Source organism: Ctenopharyngodon idella, chromosome 2 (assembly GCF_019924925.1).
Source record: "Ctenopharyngodon idella isolate HZGC_01 chromosome 2, HZGC01, whole genome shotgun sequence".
NCBI lineage: Eukaryota > Metazoa > Chordata > Actinopteri > Cypriniformes > Xenocyprididae > Ctenopharyngodon > Ctenopharyngodon idella.
Genome location: NC_067221.1, coordinates 30,398,383 through 30,411,131, shown reverse-complemented (window position 1 = coordinate 30,411,131; position 12,749 = coordinate 30,398,383).

Here is a 12,749-nt window from a genome sequence, read left to right as displayed (position 1 = left end):
ACTAATCCAGTGTTTGTGCCTAAAGTGAGTCAGCTCTTGCCTGTAAACAGGTGGATTTTCTGACTTTCCATCTGCAGCCTTTTTCCTTATTGATACTCACTTTGTCTGTCCCCTTCTGTTGCCTGACAGAAGACCAGACCAAAGACAGACTGCAGTATGAGCAAATGTTTCAGTCCAATTAATTTGTTATTCCCTTTCTCAAAATGGCTATCCCCTAGCCAAATACGCTGAGACGTTCTTGGAGCTATCTTCTGCATTTTTGTGGACGAAACAGAACTGATAACACTCTTCCATGAAGGTTTGGATGAACCTCTGTATTCACGTATGCCATGGATAACTAACAACTGCACATTGAAACAGTACATTCTATATGCCCTTCTGTTGAGCTGCTCCACTCCCGAAAAGCCACTCAATCTTCCTGTGATCTCTGAATCTGCTCCAGTGAGAGACATTCCAGAGTCTCATCCCCTCATAGGCACCGTTCCAGAGTCACCAGTCTTCCCTCAACCCAGGAAAGCTGACTCAAACAGCGCAAACCTTATGGCAAAAGTAAGGGACCCTTCCATCACTTCTGTTCAGACGGCTTTAAAGACGTTCCCCATTCTCCAGTGCTCATCTCCAGAGTCTGATCCTGAGCTTGTTCTAGTCCGTGAGTCCGAGTCCATTCCAGAGTGTGTAATCTACGAATCCATTTCAGTATGTGAAATCTCTGCATCAGTTCCAGTGAGAGAAAGTCACCAGTCCCCTCCCGTAATGGCCGCCATTCTAGAGTCTCATTCCGTCATGGCCGCCATTTCAGAAGGTACGTTTCATTCGACCGTAAGTGGACTGCGAAGTGGACTTCACAGGGTATTTCGCCATCTTAAATGAGATTCCACTCCGAAGCGAACATGTTCAGTTCAAAGGGCACTGCAAACAGCATGGGGAATCAGGGAACATCAATACATCACTTCACAAGAAGTAGAGAGGTAAATCACCCAACTGTCATTGCGTTTTTAAGCGGCTCTGCGATGAAGGAATTTACGGATGCGTTTTGAGTATTCATACATTTTGTTATTATTATACGAACGAGAGTATTTATGAATGGTTATGGCGATGAGAGTTACATTTGCATATTTTATTGTATGAAGAGGCATGACAAAGTAAAAGTGTTGAAAAACAGCATTTTTTATTTTACTTTATTTACCTCAGTGTTTACTATGCGGCTGCGTGTGGAAAAGAAAGCGCACGAGATGAGACCCAATGGATTAAGAATACATTTATACAGTTAACCAAATGAGAATTTATTTTCATATGGCATGACAGTTACAGCTTCAAATCTGTTAAGAGTCAATTAACAGCCGCAATTGTAATACAAGTATATAATAACATATACGTTTTGATTATATTACACTACAATTTGTGTTTTGTATATGTATTCTATATTTTTGTATATGTATTTTATATATTTTAAATTCAAAAGTAAATTATAATATCTATTTATGTTATATCATAATCTGCGCGACACAGTCGTTGACTTTCTTTGATGACGTTTGCAGGGCATTCCAAATGAGCGATTATTGTCAGTGAAGTCCACTTCAACTGATATACTGTGCTCAGGGAGTAGGGAGCAGTGAACACTGTGTAGGGACCCTGTCGAATGGAACGCAGCTAGAGTCTCATTCCATCATGGCCGTCATTCCAGAGTCTCGTCCCGTCATGGCTGCCATTCCAGAGTCTAGTCCCATCATGGCTGCAGTGCCTGAGCCCTCAGCCAAGATGGCCGCCACGTCTGAACCCTAAGCTCAAATGGCCGCCGCGCCTGAGCCCTTAGCCAAGATGGCCACCACCACACCTGAGACTCTAGTTCCCAACCCGTGTCCAGAGATGACTCCCGTCTGAGTCCAGAGATGACTCCAGTTCCCGTCCAGAGTTCAGAGATGACTCCTGTACCTATCCAGAGTCCAGAGATGACTCCAGTCCCTGTGCAGCAACCAGAATGCTCTTCAGAGTCCGCTCCAGAATACTCTCTAGAGTCCTATCCAGAGAGGGAAATTCCAAAATCCACTCCAGGGCTCCAGACTGCGCCTAAAACGGTCACATTTGCGACCAAAAATATTAATTTGAAAGTGATATTTTTGCTGAGATCGGCACTGGCGACAATACAAATTCACACATTATGACTGTAAAATTTGCATGTTATTTGCGTGTTCTGTGACCAGTAGCCTATCACATCATTTGTTGTGTTGACATAATTAAATGAGATACTGTGTGTGAAAGTTTCACTGAGTTAGATCGCCAAAATATGAACAGGTATGAATTTTCCTCATCTGAACTTGAATGAGCAGCAATAGTAAAGCACAGATATTTCAAAATAAGAGTCCTGCTGTATTTTGGCCTGTTCATTAATCAAAGTCAAGTAGTATTTCCCCCCATTTTTTATTTGGTTACACAAACCAAATTTAATAAATGTATATATTTATTTCCATATATTTATATATGTATTTTCCTTTGATTCAAAGTAAACTGTTGTAGCTTCAGAAAGTAATAAAAACTAAGAACATTATTTGACACATATTATTCAATATAAAGATTTTATTAGCATCAGGGTTATTATAGTTAACTAAAACCATTAAAAAAAAGTTTCATTGCTTGAAATAAATGTTAATACTGAAATAAAAATGTATACAAACTAAACAGACATGTTTAAAACCAACAAAAAATAAAAACTACAAAAATTAAAACAACGAAAAATGAAAGCAGAAAATATAAAAATCTAATCAGATTCAAAATATTAATAAAAACTATAATAGTATTAAGTGAAAATAGTGACAAGTGAAATTCATTTCCCAGAAAAATCACAAGATGAAAATGCTGAAACTGTAAAGGGGGGATAAATAAACATAACAGGATGACTGAAAGTAAGTGATTTAAACATTTAAGTTCAGTGTTGTATGGCTCTTAAAAAAATTATTTGGCACCTGTTTTTTCCTGCTATAGGAGCCAATGAGTCCTCTTCAGTCCATAAGCCCACTTGAGGAGTCTTCTTCAGCCCATGAGCCCGCTTCAGAGTCCTCTCCAGTCCATGAGCCCGCTTTAGCCCCAAAGCTCAATCTAGAATCTGCTTCAGACCAGAGTCCAGTGCAGGCTCCAGCCCCTGACCAGAGTACAGTGCAGGCTCCAGCCCCTGACCAGAGTCCAGTGAAGGCTTTACCCCCTGATCAGTGCCCAGTGCATGCTCTCATCCTAGAGCTCAGCCCAGTGCCCGCTCTCATCCCAGAGATTATCCCTTGTTTTCAGAGTTTCCATGTGAAGGCCATGGAGACCAATCTGATACTCTGTTACCCTGTGAGGGCCATGAAGGTAGATGTAATCCCCTGTTCCCTGAATTCCCAGGATAACACCAAGGAGACTGTCCTGCCTCAGAGTTCCCTCAATGTGACCATAGAGGTCGTATCAGATTTTCCTGTCTGTTCCTGTTTACTTGAAACACCTTGCTGGACCTGTTATGTGCATGGAGTACACCTTCAAGTTAGCAGCCTATGTGGACATGGCCCCTGGATTCAATGCTAACCTCTCTTTGTTTTATGTTTAAGTTTTGCCTGATCCACCGTGTGACTATCCAGTTCTACCAGACCAGCTCTGGGGGTCTTTAGTCAGGCCTAATATGCTATGGTGGTCATCTGCTCCACCATGGGGGTCTTCAGTCTCATCCAAGTTGCTGTGGTGGTCATCTGCTCTGCTGTGGAGGTCTTCAAAACCATCTGCACTGCTGTGGTCTTCTTTTGCTCTGTCATGGAGATCTAAAGAACTGTCTGCACTGCTGTGGTGGTTTTCTGCTCCGCCATGGAGATCTTCAAAACTGTCTGCATTGCTGTGGTGGTCTTCTGCTTCACCCTGGCCCTTTGAGCTACCTTCACTTGCACAGCTTCAGAATGCCCTCCCAACCTCTCTTGCCGGATTCTGTTTGGCGCAGAGTCGTGCCTTCCGGAAGGGGGAGTACTGTCACAATCTCCTTTCACCAGTCCAGTCACCTCTATGCACTAATTTTCCCATGATCCTCCCTGGTCACCACCTGCTCACTATGCTCAATCATCACACCTGTTTACCATCAGCCTCATCAATACTGCTATAACAGTCTACACCAAGCCTACACTGTTGCCTGACAACAGAAATGGAACCTAGACACTGCAAATTCACATTAAACATACTGACAGCTTCTATAGGCTATGATAAAAAAAAATTGTACTCTAAGATTGGCGTTAGTTTTACTTTACTTACGATTGGCGTTAGTTTTTTCAGGAAGAATGTGTTTCTTCTTGTGGCTGTACGCTTAATGAATTCATCTGCTATGACATCCAGATTTTCATTCCTTGACATGTTCTTGTGATAGTTTAATACAGCAATATGATTGGGTCATCCTTGCCCCATTCTGGAATGCAGATATGTCTTAAGACGTTGAAGTCCTGAAAATGACCTCTCTGAAGTGCAAGACGTCACAGGGACTATCAGTGCCAGTTTCACAAGTTTGGTGAGTTCTGGCAACATGGTTCTCAAACTGTCTCCCTTATCCCCTTTGAGGAAATCCACTACCTCTTGAAAGGTATTTAACTGCACACCCCTTTGCTTTGCTATGTCTATGCACATATTACGATGGAGCCTCAGTCTGCTTTCATCCAAATCATCCCCACAGAACTGAGATGGTTTCTCTTTCCTGTCATAAAATGCTCAATACCTTGCATGTAATTAAATACAGATTGACTGAATCTGCAGTGCAGAGATGTTATTGCAGTCTCCATTGTTTCATTATATTGCTGTCTGTACATTGCTTTTAGTGACTGAAAGATGTGTGGTGGTTCCCTTCACTTATCCAGTCTGCAAGGGATCTTTCTAGGTCTTGGGATGGTTGGGCTCTCCAAAATTAATTAATCTGCTGCAGCAGAAGTTTTTCCAAAACTCGTCAAATATGTTTTCACGAATATGTTGTATGTCCTCTTTTATTCAATCATCGCAGCAGCTTTCTGCAAGTGCAATTGGCACCTTAGGACTGCTGCATTGACCATTTCTGTGCCTGAGAAAAAAACTCAGAAGTCCATTTGCCTTTCCTCCTGCGTCACCTTTGTCACATAGACAGTTCCTCAAGAAACTCTATTATTGCACTGTTATCCCTTAGGGGAATTTCTGATTAGAGTTATCAGGTTATGAATAAGTACCGTGAAGTTTTGACAAGCTGGGATGTTTTGGACAACATCCTGTACCACCAAATTAACAAGTCAGCAAGAGCGTCTGCAGTTTTTTTTTTTTTTTTTTTTTTATCTTTATTTATATAGTGCTTTTTACAATGCAGATTGTTTCAAAGCAGCTTCACAGTGATAGAAGAAACAATTTTGGCTGTACAGCAGCTCTAGAAGAAAATAGTGTCATTGTTGAGCTTAAGTAAATTCAGTACGGTTCATTTCCATTGTAAAAATAATTAGTTATTAATTTATCTATACAGCAGCTCTGGAGAAAACAGTGCTCAGTTCAGTTCTCATACAATGGTGTCAGTGCAGGCATATCAGTAATATTGCTGAATATTAATTGTCCCCAACTAAGCAAGCCAGAGGCGATAGTGGCAAAGAACCCAAACTCCATCAGGTGACAGAATGGCGAGGAAAAAAAAGAAAACCTTGGGAGAAACCAGATTCAGTCGAGGGGCCAGTTCTCCTCTGGCCAACAAACGAACAGTGCATGATTACGATTCAGGCAAGCATTACAGGTCAGAAGTCAGATTGGGATTGGAGCATTCAAAATATTTAATCCAGTTCCATCTGGTTGAAGATGAAACCATGAAGCCGAGGATACCGTGTGCCTCCCTGGCTATTTATCTATGCCACTGCTGTTGTGTTGTCTGATCTGAGAACAAGAACAAGAATGAATTAGGGACCGCTAGCAGCGATATGTTAACTGACAGATGTGGTATAATTGGTGCTTCCAGGATTGGTCATGCCTAAGGCGTTTCTCGTAGTCTGCGTTTAACTTGCACAAAAAATCTGATTTTTTACTCCCATTTGACACAGATCGAAATTTGTTGCACACCTGTAAACACAAAAATCTGCACGAGATCTGATTTTTTTCAGCATCCATTCTGAGCCACTTCCAAATGTGGTTTTAAATCAGATACATATCCGATATCTGGACATCAGACCTCCATCTAAACACATATATCCGATTCCCCATAGAATTCCAAGCCACCACAAGGCAAGGGCAACACGTTTGCCCACAAAGGCAACTTTTTAATGTCATGTTGAATGAGACGTGCCTGTATGCGCTCGCATCAAAACTCACAGCTTTTTTTTACTGAGGTGGAAACGTTATGTAGTTAAGAAATTGCTCAAAGAAACATTTAGGAGTATAGAAACTGGTCTTCAACCACTGCCCCATGAATCTTATAAATAAAACAGCTTTGTTATACTGAAAGCTACATAATATTTCTCAGCCATGAGGAGATAGCTTCACTGTTTTTGTAATTAATTAACTAACTAACAAGCTTCACTATAACAGACACACGCACACACACTCACAAATCTGTTTATTAATTTTTAAGAAATGTTAAAGGTGGCCTAGAATTGACATTTTACAAGATGTAATAAGGTGTCCCCAGAATGTGTCTGTGAAGTTTCAGCTCAAAATACCCCATAGATTTTTTGTTATACCATGTTTTAACTGCCTATTTTGGGGTGGCATTAAAAATGCTCTGATTTGGGGTGTGTACACCTTTAAACGACTCCAATAAACATTGCATAAACAATACTGAAGTTCACAATATAACTCTCAGAATGGATCTTTACGAACTGTTCGTGATGCAGCATATCAGATCACGTAAGTATGGCATGTATTTTGTGGATGTTTGCTAACATTTGATTCTGAATAAGTTTGATAGTGTGCTGCACGGCTAATGGGGCTAAAGCTACAAACAGCTGGAGAGACTCGATAAGAATGAAGATGCATTTATGAACTATACAGACTACAAGCTTTTTCTGGTTAAAATGAAAATAACGACATGGCTCTGGTCTCCGTGAATACAGTAAGGAACATGATGAAACATAAATGTGGTAACTTTAAACACATTTAACAGTACATTAGCAACATGCCAATGAAACATTTAGAAAGACTATTTACAAATATCACTAAATATATCATGATATCATGGATCATGAACAGTTATTATCGATCCATCTGCCATTTTCGCTATTGTCATTGCTTGCATGCTTCACAATACCTGCAGAACGTCTGATGATTCGGCTATGCAGCTCCACGACGTTAATATTGCCTTGCTTTGAACATGGGCTGGTATATGCAAATGTTGGGGGCGTACATATTAATGATCCCGACTGTTGCGTCACAGTCTGTGAACTTTCACAGTCTCAGAACTTTTATTATCCAACTATGCCAAGGTAAATTCAATTTCAATTCTAGGGCACCTTTAATTTCCGGGTATGGGAAATAACTTACTTATACTGTGTAGTATGTTAAATGGTTTTGTGCACTTTTTAGATTTGAATAATGTTTTAGTTTTAAAATCTGTTACCTGTAGTTTCACAGACAGGGTTTATATTAAGCCTTAGATTAAGCCTTAGTTCAATTAAGTCATTTAAGTATTTTTTTTAAACATGCCTTAGAAAAAAAAACATTAATGGTGTGCACCTTAAAAAAAAAAACAATGGCACTTATATATTTTAAGATACACTATATTGCCAAAAGTATTGGGACACCCCTCCAAATCATTGAATTCAGGTGATCCAATCACTTCCATGGCCACAAGTGTATAGAATCAAACACCTAGGCATGCAGACTGCTTCTACAAACATTTGTAAAATAATGAGTCACTCTCAGGAGCTCAGTGAATTCAAGCGTGGTATTGTGATAGGTTGCCACCTGTGCAATAAGTCCATTCGTGAAATTTCCTCACTACTAAATATTCCACAGTCACCTGTTAGAGGTATCAAAGTGGAAGCAATTGGGAACAACAGCAACAAGTGGTAGGCCTCATAAAATCACAAAGCGGGGTCAACGCATGCTGAGGCACACAGTGCGCAGAAGTCGCCAACTTTCTGTAGAGTCAATAGCTACAGACCTCCAAACTTTGTGTGGCCTTCAGATTAGCACAAGAACAGTGCGTAGAGATGTTTCCATGGCCGAGCAGCTGCATCCAAGCCTTACATCACCAAGTGCAAAGCAAAGCGTCGGATGCAGTGGTGTAAAGCACGCCACCACTGGACTCTAGAGCAGTGGAGACTTGTTTTCTAGAGTGACGAATCACGCTTCTCTGTCTGGCAATCCGATGGTTGAGTCTAGGTTTGGTGGTTGCCAGGAGAACGGTACTTGCCTGACTGCATTGTGCCAAGTGTAAAGTTTGGTGGAGGGAGGATTATGGTGTGGGGTTGTTTTTCAGGGGTTGGGCTTGGCCCCTTAGTTCCAGTGAAAGGAACTCTTAATGCTTCAGCATACGAAGACATTTTGGACAATTTTATGCTCCCAACTTTGTGGGAACAGTTTGGGGATGGCCCCTTCCTGTTCCAACATGACTGCGCACCAGTGCACAAAGCAAGGTCCATAAAGACATGGATGAGCGAGTTTGGTGTGGAAGAACTTGACTGGCCTGCACAGAGTCCTGACCTCAACCTGATAGAACACCTTTGGGATTAATTAGAGCAGAGACTACGAGCCAGGCCTTCTCGCCAACATCACTGCCTGACCTCACAAATGTGCTTCTTGAAGAATGGTCAAAAATTTACATAAACACACTAAAAATGCATGATTCGTGCGTGCATTCGCTCTTAAGGTGACAGCATCCTATTAATCCTGCTGTTGTGTTGTCTGCATTTTAATGTTAAAGATGCAGTCTGTAAGATTTGCCTCTTTGTCGCCATCTCTGTTTGAAACCTGCAATTGCAGTTATTTGCGGAATTATCATCTTTACGTGGGTTGTGCAACTGCATGGCTCCTCAGCGCGGATGAATCTAATGTTTGCTGTCAGTCACCACATCGGTGTGGATACTGTACTTAGGAATCACAGATTCTGTGTCTTGGAAGTATGACCAAAATAAGAATTTTCCCCGGAAAATGTCATCTGAACAAGTAAGTAACATGTCTGCCACTTTTGTTCTGACCAACTGAGAAAAAAGCATTAGCCTACAATAAATTGCGCTGCCAATGGTGATTAAATCTAATTCACGCATTGCTTAGCTCAGATCACATCAAGCCATGCAAATTATTATTATTGTTATACTTTGTTCTCCAATGGTTAATGTTAAAGGGTCATGAAACCCCCCTGTTTTAGCCTGGTCGTTCACACCTCTGAGCTGGAAAAAGTCTGTAAAAATGGGCATGTAAAGCTCTGGAAAAGTAGGTGTGTAGAGGGGGGAAGAGGGGAGAGAACAACCAATGAAACACAGACCTACAACACACTCATTATACAGAATAATGAATATTCATTTATGAGCACGGAGAAAAATGACAACAAACTCCCAAGCACAAGGGAGAAATGCGAAAGAATATTTAAAAGGGCTAATAATACTTTCATTACGTTTACGAGCACTGCAGTCTCGTGATAAACAACACGTAGTTTAACACAGAAAGAATAAAGACATAGTTTAATTTTTGTCCATTCTCTAAGTCTTTTGTTCATCAGAATAATCGTGTCATCGCGTTCAGATGAATCAGTGTCCAGTTTGCACATATATTTCATTTGAAGAAGACTTGATGAAATATGTGTGCATACACCGTGCTGGTTAATGTTTGTTGCAGGAGAATGTGTTAAATATGTCTATAAAAACTTTAAACACAATCCACGTGGCTAGTGTTGTTAAACTCATTGCGGAGCTCCGCGCTGAAACCGATCATATGCGCGCTCCACGTGCATATCGTATTTTTCATGTGTTCGTATTCAAACTTAAGTTCTGACTGCATCGCGGGCAAAATACAAACAACACTCATGTGCTGCTGTGCTGGGGGAAACATACACACGGCTCGCGTGTCCGAACGCAGAGGTGAATAAACAGCACTTTTGCATTTGAACTCTCCGCTGTAAAGCGATCTCATGCGCACATATTTTCCATTTGTGCTGGTAGATTACAGCAAAACAAGCAACATGCACCCAAAATTCTGCTCTGGTCGCGTCGCAGAAAACGCATTTTTGTGTTGAAGCACTGAGGAAACAAACACAACTATACATCAGCACTGCGTGACTATGTGTAGGCTATTTAGTGTGTAGGGTAGACCGGGTAGGCCTACAGTTGGTACACTTTTTGCTTTTTCCGTTACCACACCATAGGGACTAAAAAGAAGTGATTTTTCATACGACTTTTCCTTTACTTGTTACTAAAATATGAATAATTATTAACATCCATAAGTAGGTCATATTTGCCACAATTAGCTCATAAATCCAAGAAGCTTTTTTGTTCCAACTGTACCCATGTACAATTGAGACACCCATCCATAATGCTGTAAAGCTGCCTAACCAATTCATTGCAAATGTAAAATACCGTTAAAAATGAGAATTCAACAGTTTTTATTTCCATTCAGTATTTAATTTGATTATTTGTTTAGTTAAAAGTAGTTCATTTGTAAACATCGTACAGTAATACAACAGTGATACAATATTTAATTAACCCTAACCCTAATACAATATTTAATTTCAGTTAATCATTTTAATAGTAACAGTTGAAAAGTTGAGTAACAGTAAAAAAGAATTGAACAATTGCAAACAGCAATAATAAAACAATAACATAATAAACATAAAAAAATGAACAATTGCAAACAGCAATAATAAAACAATAACATAATAAACATAATAACAATAAACATTATAAATAAAACATAATAACAATAGCCTAATAAACCATAAAAACAAAATAAAGGTCATTCAGTCACCTAGGCGACACACTCACTCAGTCACCTCTGTCACTTACAGTGGTGGCAAATGTAGTTTTGGCCTCCATCAGTGCATTCTACATGCAACCACATGCCATTTTCCCACCCTTTTTTGCTGTTGTTGTTGTTGTAATACGATTTTCCTTTTTTTCTCTTCAAGGGCATTCTTTACAGGTGTGTCAGTGAGTATGTCACTGGCCCTTTTCCTCCGCCGTTGGCTACTGACCTTTTGGGGACCGGCTTTGGGAAATGGCCTTACAGTTTCAGACAAGAATTCTGGAACATACTCCTGCTGAACATCAAAACAGACACATACACAAACACGTATGAATATTTCATTTTCTAAATTTGATGGGCATACACTACTAGAAGTAAAATCAATTAATTTACCTTATTTCAGTGGTGATTTCCTCCTTTTGTAAAGATAGAGGAACTAAAGTGAGGGAAACTTCCTCAAAACCCTCTGAGTTAAGGGTCACTGTTGGCATAGGAATATAAAGGGATGGGACATGATACAATGCAGCAGTGGACGGCCCAGGAAGAGATGGAGGTGCAGCAGTGGATGACCCAGGGAGAGATGGAGCTGGAGGGGGTCTGTCAGTCACTGACGCTGGGAGAAAGTTGACTTCACTGAAGATGTCCTTGTTATACGGCCAGATCCCAGTGCAGTGAAATCCCTTCTTGATATTCTGAGGTGACGCTGCCAGGAGCAAGATTTTGTTCACCATCTCTGGCAGGTCATAGATGATGATCGTTGTTCCAGGATGCCTCCGGTGCCACTTGTCCATCTCACTGTTTAGGTGTTTCTTTAGTGGCCCATAAACAGTTCTATCCAGTGGTTTCAGTTGGTGTGTGCAGTGTGAGGGGAAAAACAATAGAACCACGGCATTCACCCGACAGAAGTTGACAGCTTCAATTGATACATGAGAGGAGTGGTTGTCCAACAGGAGCAAGAATTTCTGTTCCCCTGGTATACTGAACAAATAAGAAAAGAACTTGCGTTCTGCGCCTGCGTATAAAGGAGATAACTGTCTATTTAAGCTAAAACTTAGTCAGCCGATGCACAAAAACTGCACGACGGCCGACCGTTGGCTTGATGTGTTCTGGGCTTTACACTCCCGACTCATCTCTCTCCCTCATCAGGGATCTCTCTCATCTCTCTCAGCGTCCAGGATCCTGGACTGTTGTCAGGCCTGATTCGTCCATGTTCCATATGTCTTTTGCTGTGATCCCATGCCTCAACAGGACTGTGGCCAGCTTATCAAAGAATGTTGCCACATTTGTGGGATTAAAACTGGTAGCCCTGCTAAATCTTGTGTCCTGAGGCCTTCTTATTGAAAGGTGTTGGTGCCTCCTCATGAAGTTTGAGAACCAGCTCTCACTCAGCATGCCATTTGCAGCCCACTGTAATGGAAAAACCAATCCATAAAAACTGGCTAATTCTAAGGCCAATTCGCGTACCTGAAGTTAATAATGCATTTGCACTAGTATAATTGAACTTGTTTCATTTTATAATTTAATAATTTCATATTTGACATAGAAGTTTAAGGCTATTTAACAATGCATTTAAAGAACACATCATTTCTGAATGTTTCTTTGTATGTGTATGTGTATGTTCATGTGTCTTTGCTGGCTTATTTTAGCATTAACATTGTGCTTAACCTGAACTTTTCCTATTGATGCTTTAACTTTTACGCTTCAGTGTATTCCTACCTCTTTTGAGGGGAGCCCAAAGTATAAAGCTGCTGCTTTCCTCACGTATGAAACAAGCTTAATCTCCTTTTCAGCAGTAAAAACTGCATTGCAGCCCTTAAAGCCTACTGAGGGCAACAAACTTGAGCCCTGCTCAATGAGGT